General features: G+C 43.5%; 1 protein-coding gene across 4 annotated transcripts in view; it reads right to left on the bottom strand.

The window, feature by feature from the left end:
• Positions 1-17,097, bottom strand: part of ssbp4 (single stranded DNA binding protein 4) — a 108,622-nt gene that overhangs the window by 44,038 nt on the left and 47,487 nt on the right. The window contains exon 2 of one of the 4 annotated variants that reach the window (XM_052037577.1): positions 6,990-7,068. The exons of the other annotated variants lie outside the window; for them this stretch is intronic. The gene's annotated coding sequence lies outside the window, so the exon portion shown is untranslated. The remainder of the gene's footprint in view (positions 1-6,989; positions 7,069-17,097) is intronic. 4 annotated transcript variants of the gene reach the window in all.

The raw sequence follows: 17,097 nt of genomic DNA, 5'->3' as shown, positions 1-17,097 counted from the left end.
TTAGGGTAGGTGATCAAAAGCCTGTCAAAGAGGTGGGTTTAAAGAACACCTTAAAGCAGAAGGAGAGAGTAAGTGAGCTGAGAGGTTTAGGGAGAGAAATCCAAAGCTTAGGCTCTCGGCAGTAGCAGATCCATCTGCCAATGGTGGAGTGATTCACATAGGGATACGCAATTCGTTAGAAATGGAGAGGCGTGGAGATCTGAGAGGATTACAGGGACTGAAGGAGATTAGAGAGCTGGGGAAGGGTGAGCTCATGGAGGGATTGAAAAGAATGATGTGAATTTTAAAATCAGCTCCACACATACCCTCTCTCACTGGCGGCAGTGCTGCACATAGCAGGGTGCCCTGGAACTGGCGGGGGGTGTAGTTGTCCCGTAACTTTCCAGTGCTCTCCATTATATCCCACCTCGCTTAGCAAGTCACGGCTCTTCAAGAGCACCTCTAGGTCCTTTTTACATGTGGTCAGGATCTCTACCTCTTTCAGGCATTGACTTCAGGCCCCTGCCACCCTCCGGATGTAGAAATAATCTTTCTGTATCTCTCCTCTAATCCTATCAATTACTTCAATTACTTCTATGCTCCCCCGGTTTGTGATCTCTCTGCTAAGGGAAATAGGTCCTTCCTATTTACTGTGTTTAGGCCATCCTCATAATTTTACACACCTCGATTAAGTCTCTCCTCATCCTCCTCGTCCCTCCCAAAGATAACAACTCCAGTTTATCCAATCATTCCTTGTAGCTAAAATTTTGCACCTTGTAAAACTCCCACGAACCTTCTCCAGTATAGTGACATCTTTCTGCAATATGGTGATCAGAATTGTACATAATACTCAAGCTGTGGCTTAACTGGTGTTGTATACAATTCTAGTGTAATCTCGTTGCTCCTTATATTCTATGTCCACTGCTAATAAAGGGAAGAATCCTTCATACATTGGAAGTGTATTTTGACTTGTCCTGCTACCATTGAGGATCTGTGAACCATACAGGTTAGGCTTCTTTGCTTCTCTACACCTCTCAGTATCCTCCCTATGACTGGGCATTCCTAATGCATCACCAGATTGCATTCCATTTGCCTCTTTTCTGTCCAACTGAGCAGGACCATCTAGATCTTCCCACAGTCTAAAGCCTTCCTCTTCACTTTCAACCACAGAGCCATTCTTTGCATCATGTTCAAACATCTTTATCATGCTCCATATATTTAAGTCTAAATCATTAATAAACAGTACAAACAGCAAGGGACCGAGTACCGATCACTGTGAAACCACACTGGAAAAGGTCTCTCACTTGTTGAAATACCTGTCAACCATTACACTTTGCTTCCTCCCACAAGCCTGTTCCCCTTTCTCTTGGATTCTATGGGCTTTTACTTTTTTGACCAGAAAGTGGTACAAGACCATGTCAAAGGACTTTCTAAAGTCTATGTAAAATGCATCAAAAGAATTGCCCTCATCTACTTCCTTGTTACCTCCTCAAAAGATTCAGTCAAGTTAGTCAGTCACAATCTAAACAAATCCATGTTGACTATCCTTCATTAATCTGTGTCTTTGTAAATGATAATTAATACTAAACTAAAGAAGCAGCAGAGGCTGAACAAATATTATCTAACTTCAGGAGTAGACACTACAAGCATCCCAATAATTGCAGAAAATCTGGGGACGGAAGAGAGGGAGAAGCTTCAAACATCTATATCTCCACAAAAAAAGTATCAGACAACCTAATGTGACTAAAGGCTGTTAAGTGTCCTGGACCTAATGGTCTATGTCCTTTGGTCATAAGAGAAGTGGCTTTAGAGATAGTGGATGCATTGGCTATGATCATCCAACACTCAGACTGCTACTTGACAAGGATCTGGATGTCCTTGTTCATGTAAAGCCAAAAGTCAGAATGGAGTTGCAGCAAATAATTAGGAAGGTGAATAGAAATGTTTATTGCAAAGGGGATTGAGTAAAAATATAGAGAAATCTCGCAACATCTGAGGAAGGTGTTGGAGAGACTGTACGTGAGTCATTTTTGGCCTCCTTGTTTAAGGAGATATTCTTGCATTGGAGGCAATTGAGGGAAGATTCCCAGGTTTGACTCTAGAAACAAAAGGGTTGTCTTATGAGGAAAGATTGATCTAGTGAGGCCCCATATCCATTGGAGTTTAGAAGAATGACAGGTGATCTCATTGAAACATATAAGTACTGAACTGGGCTTGACAAGGTAGAAAAGGAGAGGTTTTTTTCCCTCATGAAGGTATCTAGAACTAGAGGGCAAATAGATTGAGAATAAGGGTCACCATTTAAGATTGAAATGAGCAGGAATTCTTTTCTCAGAAGGCTGTGAATCAATGGAATTCTCCACCCCAAAGTTGTAGAGGCTACATCATTGAATATATTCAGGACTAAAATAGGTGGATTTTTAGTTTATATGGGAGTCAAGGGTTATGGAGAACACACAAAAACATTACTGAGGTCAAGATCAGATAATTGTGATCTCACTGAATGATAGAGGAGGCTCAAGGGACCAGATGGCCTACTCCTACTCCAATTTCTCATGCCCTTATGAAAGTTTATACTGCACTGTACCTCAGAAACAGCTGCAATAATTTACCCACCATCGAAGCTAAACTAATGGGCCTGTAATTACACAATTTATCCCTTCCTCCCTTTTTAAACAGCATTGCAACACTAGCCATGGTTCAATCCTCCAGCTTGCTGGGGAGGATTGGAAAATGACGGTCAGAGCCTCCACAATCTCTTCCCTTGTTTCCTTTAATAGTTTGCTATATATTTCATTCAGGTTTGGTGACGTATCCATTTTCAAAGGTGTCAAGCCCCTTCATACTGCCTCTTTTACTACCTTTATCCCGTTAAATATTTCATACTCATCATCCTTAACTACAACATTGGTATCATCCCCCTTTACTTTGTAGACCGCCACAAAGTATTAATTAAGAACCTTATCCACATATGGGTTACCCTTTTGCTCTTTATGTGCTTAAAAAGTTCTTTGGATTTTCTTGGATTTTACTCGGCAGTACTTTTTCCACCTCTCTTTCCTTTCCTCATCTCCCTTTTACTTTTAGCCCCACATTTTCTAGATCCTCTGAAAGTATTGAACTCTTGGTATCTTACAGTAGTTTCCCTTTTAATGCCTTCTATTTCACCTTGTCATCTAGGGGCTCTAGATTTGGCAGTCCCATCCTTTTTCCCTGTGGAATCATGTTTATCTGAATCTCGTTCTTGAATGTCTCATACTGCTCTGACACTGATTTACCTTCAAGTAGTTAAGTCCAAATAATGCCCCAACATCCCACTTTCAGGGCAGCACAGCCTAACAAGGAGACAAGGACCTCCACGGGATACAGAAACAGATTAAAAATTCCCTTACCTTTTTTCTTCATACAGACAGGTCCAACTGGCTGCCTAGCAACAAACAAATGATTAAGAGGCCACAGGTCCTGGTAATGGTGGTAATGACTCACACAAACCACAGACCTGTGACCTCTACTATCTAGAACAAGGGCAGCACATACACAGAAATGCAGGTTCCTCTCCAGGTCACACACCATCCTGACTTGGAAATATAATGCTGGTTCTTCTTCATCGCTTGGACTAACTCCTGGAATTCCCTACCCTACAGCATGTGGGAGGACCTTAACCACTGCAGCAGTTCAAGAAGGCAGCACACCACCACTTTCTAAAGGGCAATTAGGGATGGGCATTAAATCCATGCCTTGGCAGTGATGCCCATATCTGTATGTTAATAAAAAGTCGCAGTCCCTAATATGGGTTTGTTCCCAGAGATGAACCAAAACCAGGAGCTACATATTGTAGTCAATAATAAATGTACAGTCAGTAGCATTCTTTGATCTCAAGGTTAGATGGTTTTGAATTCAAGTCCCCATTTCAGAGACTTGCCCACATAATCCAGCAGTACTGAGGGAAGGCTGCACTGTTACAAGTTCTGAGGTTCAGGGGTGAAATTAAACTGAGATTGCCTGAGAGATCCCATACTATTGTTTATTGACTACAGCTCCGCCTTCAATACTATAATTCCAAGCAAACTCGTCACCAAACTCCGAGACCTGGGACTCAGCACCTCCCTCTGTAACTGGATCCTTGACTTTCTGACCAACAGACCACATCAGTGAGGATAGGCAGCAACACCTCCAGCACGATTATTCTCAACACTGGTGCCCCACAAGGCTGCGTCCTCAGCCCTCCACTCTACTCCCTATATACTCATGACTGCTTGGCCAGATTCTGCTCTAACTCCATCTACAAGTTTGCAGATGATACCACTGCAGTAGGCCATATCTCAAATAATGATGAGTCAGGGTACAGGAAGGAGATAGAGAGCTTAGTGACATGGTGTCATGACAACAACCTTTCCCTCAATGTCAACAAAACAGAAGAGCTGGTCATTGACTTCAGGAAAGGGGGCAGTGTACATGCACCTGTCTACATCAACAGTGCTGAGGTCGAGAGGGTTGAGACCTTCAAGTTCCTAGGAGTGAACATCACCAATAGCCTGTCCTGGTCCAATCATGTAAACGCCACAGCCAAGAAAGCTCACCAGCGCCTCTACTTCCTCAGGAGGCTAATGAAATTTGGTATGTCCCCTTTGACATTCACCAACTTTTATTGATGCACCATAGAAAGCATCCTATCTGGATACATCACAGCTTGGTGTGGCAATTGCTCTGCCCAGGACCACAAGAAACTGCAGAGAGTTGTGGACACAGCCCAGCACGTCACGGAAACCAGCCTCCCCTCCTTGGACTCTGTCTTTACCTCTCGCTGCCTTGGTGAAGCAGCCAGCATAATCAAAGACCCCACCCACCCGGGTCATTCTCTCTTCTCCCCTCTCCCATCAGGCAGAAGATACAGGAGCCTGAGGGCACATATCACCAGGTTCAAGGACAGCTTCTATCCGACTGTGATAAGACTATTGAACGGTTCCCTTATACGATGAGATGGACTCTTGACCTCACAATCTACCTTGTTGTGACCTTGCACCTTATTGTCTACCTGCACTGCACTTCCTCTGTAGCTGTGACACTTTACTCTGTACTGTTATTGTTTTTACCTGTACTACCTCAATGTACTCTGTATAACTCAATGTAACTGCATTGTGTAATGAATTGACCTGTACGATCGGTTTGTAACACAAGTTTTTCACTGTACTTCGGTACAAGTGACAATAATAAACCAATACCAATACTATTTCAAAGAGCAGGGGAGCTTTCTCTGGCCAACATTTATCCCCCAGCCACCATCACCAAAAGCAACTAGCTGCTATTAGCTTTGCTTATTCGATCTTGTTGGGTGTCCATTGGTTGTTGTGTTTCCTACTTTACAAAACAATGTATCTTCTTACTTCCTTCTCTTTATGATAAAATCTTGAGTCTTGGTGATCCTCTTACCAAATGCACCATCGCTTGAACCTTCAAGATCTTTCCTACCTACACTCTCCCACCTTCACTGTGTCCCACCATGGCTCTACGGTCCTCCTTAATTTCATGCAGTTCTCCGACTAACCACCATCTAACTGGGAAGATAGGAAAAGGAAAAGGCCATTCAGTCCTCCAGCCCATTCTGCCACTCGGTCAGATCATGTCTGATCTGTCTTAACTCCAACTATCCAGCTTCATTCCATAACTGTTAATGCTGTTCTGTATCCCTTAATACTGATATGAATTTTTAGAATTAATTTATCCCCAAGAATTATGAAAGGTAAATCATTAAGAATATCCAAGGCTGGAATGGATAGATTTTGGGACTGTGGAAGAATTAAGGGTTATAGGAAACAGGCAGAAAAAATGAGCTGAGGTTAATATTCAGATCAGTTATGACCTACTCTTGCTTCCAGAAATTATGCTTGACAAACGTCTACCAAGCTCAAGTTTTGAAAATTTTAATGGACCCCCAACAGAATTTTGGGGTTGAGAGTTCAACATCCCCTTTTGTAGGAAGAAATGATTCCTGACATCACCTCCACAAAGCCTGACCACTATATCATTGGTTGATGCACAGTGTGAATCATGACCTGGAGACAATATGAGGCATACAGAATGGACAAGCTGTTATCATCATTGCCACTCACTGAAAAGGAACATGTGTAATCTATTAAAATGACCGCCAACTGTGCACAATTCCTGTCATCTTTTCCATTATAAACTCATATGTCAACATTTCTAATGAAAACCACTGCTGTAAATCTGTCACATTGTAACTACTCCCATCTCTGCCAGAGGCAGCACCCCTGCCACCATGAGGTACAATTACAGCACAACAAAGTTACTTAGGCAGCTATCATAAGAAATTCTGGCATAGGAACTTATAATCCAAACATATAAGGATAGAATGTCTTACTGTTTAGTTGATGAGCTGACTCCAAAGACGGTACTTGGTCTTTACTATTGGTGTCTAAGTTACTAGATGTTGATTAGTTATTAACATCTGAGCTCCTCCAATTCAGTCCTCTTCACCCCCAATTTTAGTAAGTCACTGTCACCAGCTATGCCTTCAGCTGCCAAGGCTGTAAGGTCTGAACTTCCCTCCCTAAACCATGACACCTCTCTATCTCTTCCTCTCCTTCCTCTCTTAATAAGCTCCTGAAAACGCTTTAGATCACCTGTGCTAAAATCTCCTTATGGGCCTCAGTATAAAACACACAAGAACACAAGAAAATAGGAGCAGTAGGCCACTTGGTCCCTCAAGCCTGCTCTGTCATTCAATATGATCATGGCTGATCTATGCTGGTCTGAACTCCTGTCCTTCTATGCAGCACCTAGGGACATTTTGCTAGAATGAGAGTAACATACAACTTCAACCTGTTGTTTTTGTTGTAACATTTAAAAAAGTCTGATTCATGCACTCAGAACTTGGTTAAATAAATCAAATAAAACTTGGTCATGGATAAATCAGACACAGTAATGGGAGCCACTTTGCTGCAGCACCTAGGGCCACCACTAGAGGCTGCTCATGCTTGCTATAAACTCACCTGACTCTGGAGGCTGCTGCCCCATCTCTAGTCTATTGCAAGGGGTGAGCCTGAAAGATTGGGAGATGGGCAAGGGTGGCTGAAGGGAAAGAGGAAGAAAGAAATCAGTAGAAAATGGCAATGGCAAACAGAAGCAGAACGACAGAGACAGAAAGAGCAGCAGAAACATCAGAAGGAGAGATAGAGAAAGAAAAGGACAAAGGGATGGAGAAATAGAGACAGCAACAGAAATAGACAGGCAAATGAGAGGAAAGCGAGGAAGATACATTGGACAGAGACAGGTACACACACTTGTGTGAACACACGCGCGCACACACACACACACACACACACGCACACACACACACGCACACACACACACACACACAGTCATATAATCATGCTAACATACACACATGTGCACACACAAATATACACACAGATACACGTGCGTGGAAAGAAGCAGAAGGAAAATGGAAAAAGGGAAATGGACAAAGAAGGAAACAAAGTATAAGATGGAGAGCTGGAGAAACAGAGTGAGTGAGTGGGAGTGTCAGTGTGAAAGGTTGAGGCCAATGAGAGTACTCATGACAAAGATCAACATTTGCATGGAATCTAAGCGGAAACAGATGGGTGTCCCATTCCTCCCCTCCCCCAACACTGAGCACAGCTTAGACAGAAATAATACCATTCCACTTTTTGAATATATTCATTCTGTCCATCCTCCAAGTAAGTGATGGAGGGAGACATGGAAAGGAGGTGGGGAGGGATGGGAGATTGCAAAGCAGAAAGTGGGAGAAGGGAGAGGTAAAGCAGTGGGGCACTGGGGAAGGGACACTGAGAAAGTAATGTGAGGAATGGGGAAAGTGGGAGAGATTAGGGGTGGGGATAAAGTAGCCAGGGATAGAGTTAAAAAGGGCACAGAGAGAGCAAGGAAGTGTAAAGGACGGAGAAAGAAAGAGAGGGAAGAGAAACAAGGGTGAATGGAAGAGGAGTGCATTGGGAGAAAATGAGAGGCAGCAGGGGACACAGATTCGGTGACAGGAAACGGACAGGAAGGAGAGATGATAGGAAAGGAAATGAGAGGGAGAATAGGAGGGCAGTGAGAGAAGGCAGGCATAAAACAGCTACAAAGGAAATCTTTATCTTGGCCGCCTGCTGGATCAGGATCTGCTAATTCAGAATGGGAATGGGGGCGATGAATGGACAATGAGTGGGATTAGGAACGAGAAAGATATGGGATTAGGAATTGTCAGAGAGTGGGATTGGAAATGTTAAATGAGTGGGATTGCAATAACTCTTTGGCAGTGCAGGCGCAACACTTTGTGATCCCAAAGCCATGCAGAGACGGATGAGTATCTAGGTCCTTCCTGCTCACTGAACCTTCAGCGGTCAAGCAGATTTGAAGACAGAGATGGGCAGGTCAGTTTGATGCTGACTGGAAGAAAAGGGAGAGAGAAAGAAATGGAGCAGATGGGAAAGAGAGAGGAGAGCAAGTGAAACATTCCACAGAGCTCAATGAACAAATTCACTATGTAACCTAAACAGAGCCATGTGGTTATGAGGGTGCCAAATCAATCCCATTCATTACAGTGGACTCTGGTCCCTTCAAGTATAATCTCCAGATTATCATCCAGCTACCTCCCCTATTATCACATGCAGTCATCAACTAAACAAGAGTGTTTGATGTGATAACTTCCACAGGTGAATAACCTGTTGATGGAATCACCAATGAAACCAAGGCTGAAATGAAGGTGGCCCTTATTGCTAACTTTGAGGGAAGTAAGGGTGGGAAAGCTACCGACTTTTCATTCTCGAATTCAGTCTACACCCTGTAATTACCTGAGCACTTGGAAACTGCAGACATGATTAGTCACGCTAATGGTATTTCCTTAGTTGGGTTATGGGGTAGGGAAGGTAAAGGAAATGGAGGACATGGGGAAACAATGTCTGAGACACCTGAAAAATCAAAGAGTTGTCACTCTGCTAGAGATAGAGGCTGGTGCAACGAGGCAGCACTTGCTCAGTCGGTAAAGTCTCACTGCTGAAGCAGCAACACTGAGTGAACATTGCACTGTTGAAGAGGCAGTGCTGAGGAAGTGCTGCGCTATTAGAGGGGCAGTACAGAGGGAGTGCTGCGCTGTTAGAGGGCCGGTGCTGAGGGAGTGCTGCACTGTTCTAGAGGGACAGTATAGAGAGAGTGCTGCACTGTTAAAGGGGCAGTGCTGAGGGAGTGCTGCACTGTTAGAGAGGGACAGTACAGAGAGAGTGCTGCACTGTTAAAGGGGCAGTGCTGAGGGAGTGCTGCACTGTTCTAGAGGGACAGTATAGAGAGAGTGCTGCACTGTTAAAGGGGCAGTGCTGAGGGAGTGCTGCACTGTTCTAGAGGGACAGTATAGAGAGAGTGCTGCACTGTTAAAGGGGCAGTGCTGAGGGAGTGCTGCACTGTTAGAGAGGGACAGTACAGAGAGAGTGCTGCACTGTTGCAGGAGGAGGAATGTGGACTGTGACATTGTTGAAGGGGCAGTTCTGAGAAAGGGCTGCACCGTTGAAGGGGAACAGTACAGCTGCACAATTGGAGGGGCATTACCCAGGACATGCTGTAATGTCAGAGGAGAAGAACTGAGGGAAGGCTGCATTGTCAGAAGTACCCTCCCTGAATTACAAGGACAATAAGGGGTGTTCTTCTGGCAATCGTCAGACAAACATTTACCTCCTCAACAACACCACAAATCTAGTCATCTTATCTTGTTGCTGCTTGTGGGATCTTCCTATGCTGAAGGTGGCTGCCTGTTTCCTACATTTCAATAGGGACTTCACTTCTAAAAGTATTTCATTGGCATTAAAACACTCTGTGGTGTCCTGGATTGGGGAAGTGTCACAGAAAACCAAGCCTTTCTTTCTGTAACTGAACACGGCGGGTACTTGGACCCAGAGGAATCTCACTTTGATTTTGGAGGCTGCTACAGACAGCCCTGTGGCCCCCTGCTCGTTTATCACAGGTCTGGATCAATGCAGTTGGGGGGGTGGGGGGCGGGGATGGCAGTGCAGTCTGCAGCACGGTACAAATCATTTGCAAGACAATGGGGAGTCTGTATAGCAGCCCCAGGCTCTAGGATCACTGAGGAAACCCACCCCTCTGCTACAATCCCCCTCCTCCCATTACACCTCCAAAATCCCAGCTTGCATTCCTGCTGTCTGCATGAATTGCTTCTCCCAGCACCTTCATGTCTTGCAGGCAGAAACCCTTGTCTCCGTCTCTCTGAGGTAGAGGAGGAGGCCATTCAGCCCCTTGAGACTTTTCCATCTTTCAAGTGAAACTGAAAAATGGGCATTTTAAAACTCTTAACATCATTGGGGTGGCATTGAAGGGTAGCCACTCTTATAATGTAGGAAACAAAGCAGGCAATGTGTATACTGCAAGATCCCACAAACAAGCAACATTGACAAATTTATACAGCTCCCTTTAACTGATAACTAATTGAGAAATAAATTTCATCTAAGGTAAGTGTGAGATGTTACTTTTTATTTTGAAAAATAAGGAGGGATCACACCACTGGGTGAAAAGATCTCTGGGAAGGAGGAGCAGAGTGTTCTGGAGGTACAGGTCCACAATTAACTCAAAGTAGTGTTGTGGGTTAATAAAGTCATTACAATGAAAACTAAAGACTAGGGATTATATCTAGGGGTAGAGAATGGAAAATATAGAGGTTTGGCCAAACCTCTTTTGAAAAGTTAAGACATGGGGTGATCCATTAGGGGCCCTTAAAATTACAAAGGGTTTTGATAAGAGTGGACAGAAAGAGATGCCCAGAAATTGGATCTCACCCTTTCTTGATGCGTTAAGCCAGTACTGCATGTATTGCTAACATTTAACTGGGTGACCTGCAAAGAATCAGTGGGAAACCTGAGGGAAGAATTGTTTAGGTGGTTTTCACACTGAATCCTGTGGTAAAACTTCAGCTGCATGGTTCCAGACAGCAGCTGCTTGCAGAACTTGCAACTGCGGGGTGATAGCTGTGCTGATTGTTGGGAAGCAGGTCAGACCATAAAGAACGTTCTTCTCAGCAGCCACAGTACAGCCGCAAAAAAGGTTGCCTTGGAGGTGAGGGAGAATGTGGTGTGGTGGGAGGGGAATCAATCACAGGACATGCTATTTCCTGTGTGGCTGGGCAACCCCCACATAATGTGCCCTTGTGCCAAAAGCAGCCCCAAGCCATTACATGTTATAGGCTCATCAAGGGGCCAGTGGGCACAGTATCCTGCACGGATGTGCACAATGTCAAGGTGATGCGATCGTTGTCGGTCATGCTTGTGGACAAAACTGGAGAGCAGAAAAACAGCTCTAGTAGAAGCTGTGGGCAAACATCATTGTCCCTATTGGGAGCCTTTAATTTGCACTTCCAGACAACTTGTTTACTATGTATCAAAAACATGGGTCGTAGGTCGCACCTTTACAAGTCGATTTCTGTTGGTAAACAAGGAAATGGCTATGACGAAGCAGATGACATTGTTAGCTGTATGTCTGACGCTGTGCAACCATGGCATGCACTAAGGTGAATCATGCACAGTAGTCCAGAGCAATTTCCCAGTATGGAAATCATTACTAGCCTGATCCAATGTACATAAAACAGCTTTTATTTACAAATTCCACCTAATTATACCTGCACAAACAAGTCCAATTTCTAGATGAGCATTTCTAACTGTATGGATGAGCAAAACTGGCAATGGTCAATATACTTCGGTCACTAATAGATCAATAGGCAATTCAGGAAAAATTCCTTTTCCGGAGGAATATGCAAGTCCCTCCCACAGTTGAAGTGAGGCGGCAGAGAAGTGTTTACAGGGAAGCTGGATAAACGCACGGAAACATCACTGCCAGCAAGTTCCCTTTCAACTCACATGGTAGAGATACAAAGGACTGCAGATGCTGGAATCTAGATGAAAAACACAACGATGCTGGAGGAACTCAGCAGGCCAGGCAGCATCCATGGAGAAAAGCAGGCGGTCAACGTTTCGGGTCAGGACCCTTCTTCAGGACTGAAGATAGGAAAAGGGGAAGCCCAATATATAGAAAGGAAAAGCAGAACAGTGATAGGTGGACAAAAGAGGGGAGGTGGGGTGGACACGAGGTGGTGATAGGTAGATGCAGGTAAGAGATAGTGATAGGCAGGTGTGGGGGAGGAGGGGAGAGCAGATCCACCAGGGGATGGGTCAAAGGTAAGGAGGAAAAAAAGGGTGTAGAAAAAAAGAGAGAGAGGGCTAGGAAAGGGAAGAAAAGAAGAGGCATGGTTGGGGGGTGAGTGTTGTGGGGATTACTTAAAGTGGGAGAATAGTATCCCAGCTTGGAAATATATCACCATTCCTTCATTGTTGCCGGGTCTAAATCCTAGATCTCCCTCCCCTACAGTACAGTGGGAGTACCTTCACCAGAAGGATTGCAGTTATTCAAGAAGGCAGCTTAACACCACCTCATCAAGGATATTTAGGGATGGACAACAATTGTTGACCAATCCAGCAATGCCCACAGCCCAGAAATGAATAGATAACAAGGGAGAAAGGGACAGAAGGATGTGGTGATGGGAGGAATGAATGGGGATGGGAGGATGCTTGTCCCAATAGGCTGTACATTCTATGCAGTTCCAGGTTCCCAAAGTACCTCACAGGAGCATAATCAAGCAAAATGTGACACTTATTCCTTATGGAGGTTTTTGGACAGGTGACCAAAAGCTTGCTGAAGAAAGTAGGTTTTAAAGAGCACCTTAAAGAGAGAAACAGAGAGATAAAAATATTTAGGGAAGGAATTCCAGAGCCTGGGGATCTTGGCAGCTGAAGCCATGGGTGCTAGTGTTGGAGTGATTAATATTGGGGGTACTCAGGAGCTCAGAGTTGGGCATTGCACTCCTTGAGCTATCTAATCAGATTATGGCTGCACCTGCCTTGAGCACATTGACAAGGCTCCTTCCCCTCTATTTGAGGGATGTAAACAGTGCAAGGCACTGGCTGACAAAGAGGTGTTCTCTTTCATGTCCTGGAGACAATATTATCCCTTAACCCAAATCACTGAAAAACAGATGATCTGTTGATAATCACAACTGCTGTTTACTGGAGCTTGCTGTGCGTAAGTAGACTACTATCTCTTTCCTATCTCCTGTTTCCTATATCTCTTTCTTTACTTTAGGCAATTCCTCGAGGTCAGGGATGGCTTGCTTCCTGTCCAGTTCTGTGAGTTCTGAGATGGTTGAATGAGGCCAATAGGGGACCCATAGGAGGGGCAGGAGCAACCTGACTGGGTAGATGGGTTTCCTGTGAGACGACAACGAATACCCTTAAACAAAGTACTGCATTTGCCGTGAAGCAGTTTGTGTTCAGTATGCAGTATTCGCTTCATTGTTGCAGCAGTCTCATACCAACTGCAACGGGTGCCTCATTAATAGTCAAGCACATAAATCACATTCCTGGTCTCCTTCTCTCCCTCCCCTCACTGATAGTGCTCCTTTATAGAAGTAAAAACATTATTATGCTGACACACAAATCGCAGACTCTAACACACCCACCAATCACAGTTGGCTTGGCCTGTACTGAGTAAGCTGAGCCCTATGTGAGGCCCATGCTGAGTAGGCTCTAGGCCAGGCCCTGCAGTGAGTTAACCCATGTCCCCAAGCAGGAGAGCCCCTGAACTCCAAAATAGTAGGATCTTTTTACATCCACCCCAGAGAGCAGGGTGTGTCTCTCAGCTTTACATTTCAGCTGAAAGACAGCACTTGCAACAGTGGAGCACTCCTTCAGCATGGATTCCATGCTCAAGTATCTGGAGTGGAACTCTAGCCAATAACATTCGGTCTCAGAGGCAGAAGTGCCGCCTGCTGAGCAACATCAATTTTCTTTCTACACTTATTCTTTCTACACTTATAAAGCGACTTCAGCCAAAGTTGAGATTCAATCCCTTGTAACATTCACAGGTGCGGTAGTGAAGGAGTGACGCACTGTTGGACGGTGACATCTTTTGGATGAAATATTAAAAATTATGAAAGGTTTTTATAAAAGTGGCCAGCAAAGAATACTAGAAATTGGAGTTCACCCTTTCTTGTTGTGTTAAACTGGTGATGAATGTAGTGCTAGCATTTAATAGGGAGAACAGCAAAATAAAGATCAGGAAATGGGTGAAAAGCCTGATGAAAGAATTGTTCAAGTGGTCTTCACACTGAATCCTCATTGAAATAAATTGTATTAGATCCAATGGCAAATGTTTAATCAATCACCATTGTAATATAGGAATCTATCACACAGGAGGCCATTCAGCCCGGTGTGTTGGTGCTGGCTGAAGAAGATTTATGCAGCCTCATCCCACTTCCAAGCTCTTGGTCCATAGTTTTTGTGAGTTACTGCATGTCACTTCTCATCTGAGTACCAGAATTGGAGACCAGAGCAAATAAATAATTATGTGACTAGGGAGATTGGTGCAGGGGGGGGGGGAGAGCATTAATGAGACTTTGGGACCAACTGGGGCCAAATGGGGCAGGTGAGACCTGGACACGTCAGATAGGTTACACCTCAACAAGGACCGGGATCAATACTGTAGCAGAAAGTTTTGAAAGTTCTTTTAGAGAGGATTTAAAACTATCTTGGCAGAGGGATGGGGAACCTGAAGGGAGAGTTAGGAGGGAGAAAAAACAAAGCTGATAGCAGGCAACTGGAAAGGTAATAAGTAAAATAAATAGGCAGCAGAATCAAAGAAAGCAGCAAAGAGGGTCAGAGTATGGAAAACAGAGTATAGAGGGCCACGATTATATGCACCATATCTTAATGCACACTGCAGCCATAACCAGGTGGATGAATTAATGGCACAAATAATTAAAATGGCTATGTCCTGATTGCCATTACAGAATTGTGGCTTCAAAGGTGACCAGAGCTGGGAACTACATATCCCTGGGCTTTTGACATTTGTGAAAGGCAGGCAAAAAGGAAATGAAGCTGGGATAGAGCTGTTAGTAAGGAATGATATCAGTACAGTGGTTAGAAAGGATCTTGGCTTGGCAGTTCCTAGCACAGAATTAGAGGCAACTTATGTGGAGCTAAGGAAGCAGCAGGGAACAGAAAATATTGGTGGAGGTTGTTTATAGGCCTCCAATAGTGTAGAGTATGGTATAAATAAAGAAATTAGAGGTGCAACTAAAAGAGGTAATATAGTAGTCATGGGAGACTTTAATCTACATTTAGACTGGGCCAATCAAATTGGTATTTATGTTGTTGAATTCTTGGAGTATTTATATGTGATGGATTTCTCGATCAGTATGTTGAAGAGCCAACTGAGGAAGAGGCTAAAATAAAAACAGAAAACATAGAATACTACAGTAGGTCAGGCAGCATGAGTGGAAAGAGAAATAGAGTTAATATTTCAGGTTGATAACCCTTCGTCAAACCCTGCCTAGGGACCTTGGACCTGAAATATTAACTCTGTTTCTCTTTCCACAGATACTGCCCGACCTTTCTAAGTGTTTCCTGCATCTTCTGTTTTTATTTCAGATTTCCAGCACCTGCAGTTTTTTGTTTATTTCCAGCTACCTAAAGAAAAGGTTATTTTATAGATCTAGTAGCTTATAATGAGAAAAGGTTAATTAATATTCTTGTTGTAAAGGGGGCCCGCAGGAAGGAGTGACCATCACAGGACAGAATGCTATGTTACTTTTAAAAATGATGTAGTTCAATCTGAAGCCAGAGTTTTCAGTCTAAGGAAACTATAAACATGTGAGGAGACATAAGAGACTACAGATGCTGGTAATCTGGAGCAACAAACAAAATGCTGGAGGAACTCAGCGGGTTGAACAGCATCTGTAGAGGGAAGGCGTAAGAGTGGGTTGTCTGTGTTAGACTGGAAACTACATTGAGAGGTATGACAATAGACAGGTAATGGCTAGTGTTTGAAGAAATAACACTTGATTTGCAACAAATATACATTCTTTTAAGGCACAAAAGAAAAAGTGGTCCCAACCATGGATAATGGGAGAAATTAAACATCGTCTCAAATCTAAGGAAAATTTTGTACATTTGCCAAAAAAAAATCCAGTAGGGAGTGTTTTAGAATTCAACAAAGAATGACCAAGAAATTGACATAGAAAAGGACAACAGAATATGAGAGTCAACTAATGAGAAACACAAAAAAAGGGACACTAAGAGCTTCTCTAGGTAGGAAAAAGGAAAAGGCAAATGTGGGTCCCTGACAGACAGAGATGGGAAGATTTATACTGGGGAGTACGGAAATGGCAGATGAAGTAAACACAAACACAGAGAAATCATGGAGAAACCAAGGATCCAGTACAAAGGAAGTAAGAGATAATAAAGATATACTTTTAGAGATGTTAATGAGCCCAAAATATTTTAAATCTCAAAGACATTATAATCTGCATCCCAGAGTTTTGAAAGAGGTGGCTGTAGGAAAAGTGAATGCTCTAAATTACTATAGATCCCCAGAAGGTTTCTGTAGATTAGAGGGAGCACATGTATCCCCACTTATGAAGAAAAGAAGGGGAGAGAAAACAGGCAACTACAAACTGGTTAGGCTGACACTGATAGCAGGGAAGGTGCTGGAGCCCATAACAAATATCGTGGTATCGTGATTAGTAAAAATAATATGATTGAACAGATTCAACATGAAATTTATGAAAGGGAAATGAAATTTGACTAATCTATTGGAGTTCTTTTAGGATATACTTCATGGGATAGATGAAAGGAAACCAGTGGGTGTGGCCTATTTGGATTTTCAGATGGGTTTTCAATAAGGTCCCACACAGGTTAGTGAACAAGATTACAGCAAATGAAATTGAAGAGTAAAATATGAGCATGGATTGGAGAGTTGGTTAGCAGAAATAAAGCCATCAGTGGAATTAAATGGGTCTTTCTCAAGTTGGCAGGCTGTGACTACTGTGATAATGCAGGGATTGATCCCAACAATTCCCAATCTATACTCAATAATTTGGCTGAAGGGACCAACTGACGTATTTCCAAGTTTCCTATTGACATGAAACTAAGTGACCAGCAATGAGAATGCAGAAAGGCTTCAAGGGGATATAAACAAGTTGAGTGACTGGGCATCAACAGCGCAGCTGGAGCACAATGTGGAAAGATAGGA

Source organism: Pristis pectinata, chromosome 24, assembly GCF_009764475.1.
Source record: "Pristis pectinata isolate sPriPec2 chromosome 24, sPriPec2.1.pri, whole genome shotgun sequence".
Classification (NCBI taxonomy): Eukaryota; Metazoa; Chordata; class Chondrichthyes; order Rhinopristiformes; family Pristidae; genus Pristis; species Pristis pectinata.
Note: the sequence above shows the minus strand (reverse complement) of the source record. Positions and strands in the feature narration are given on the sequence as shown.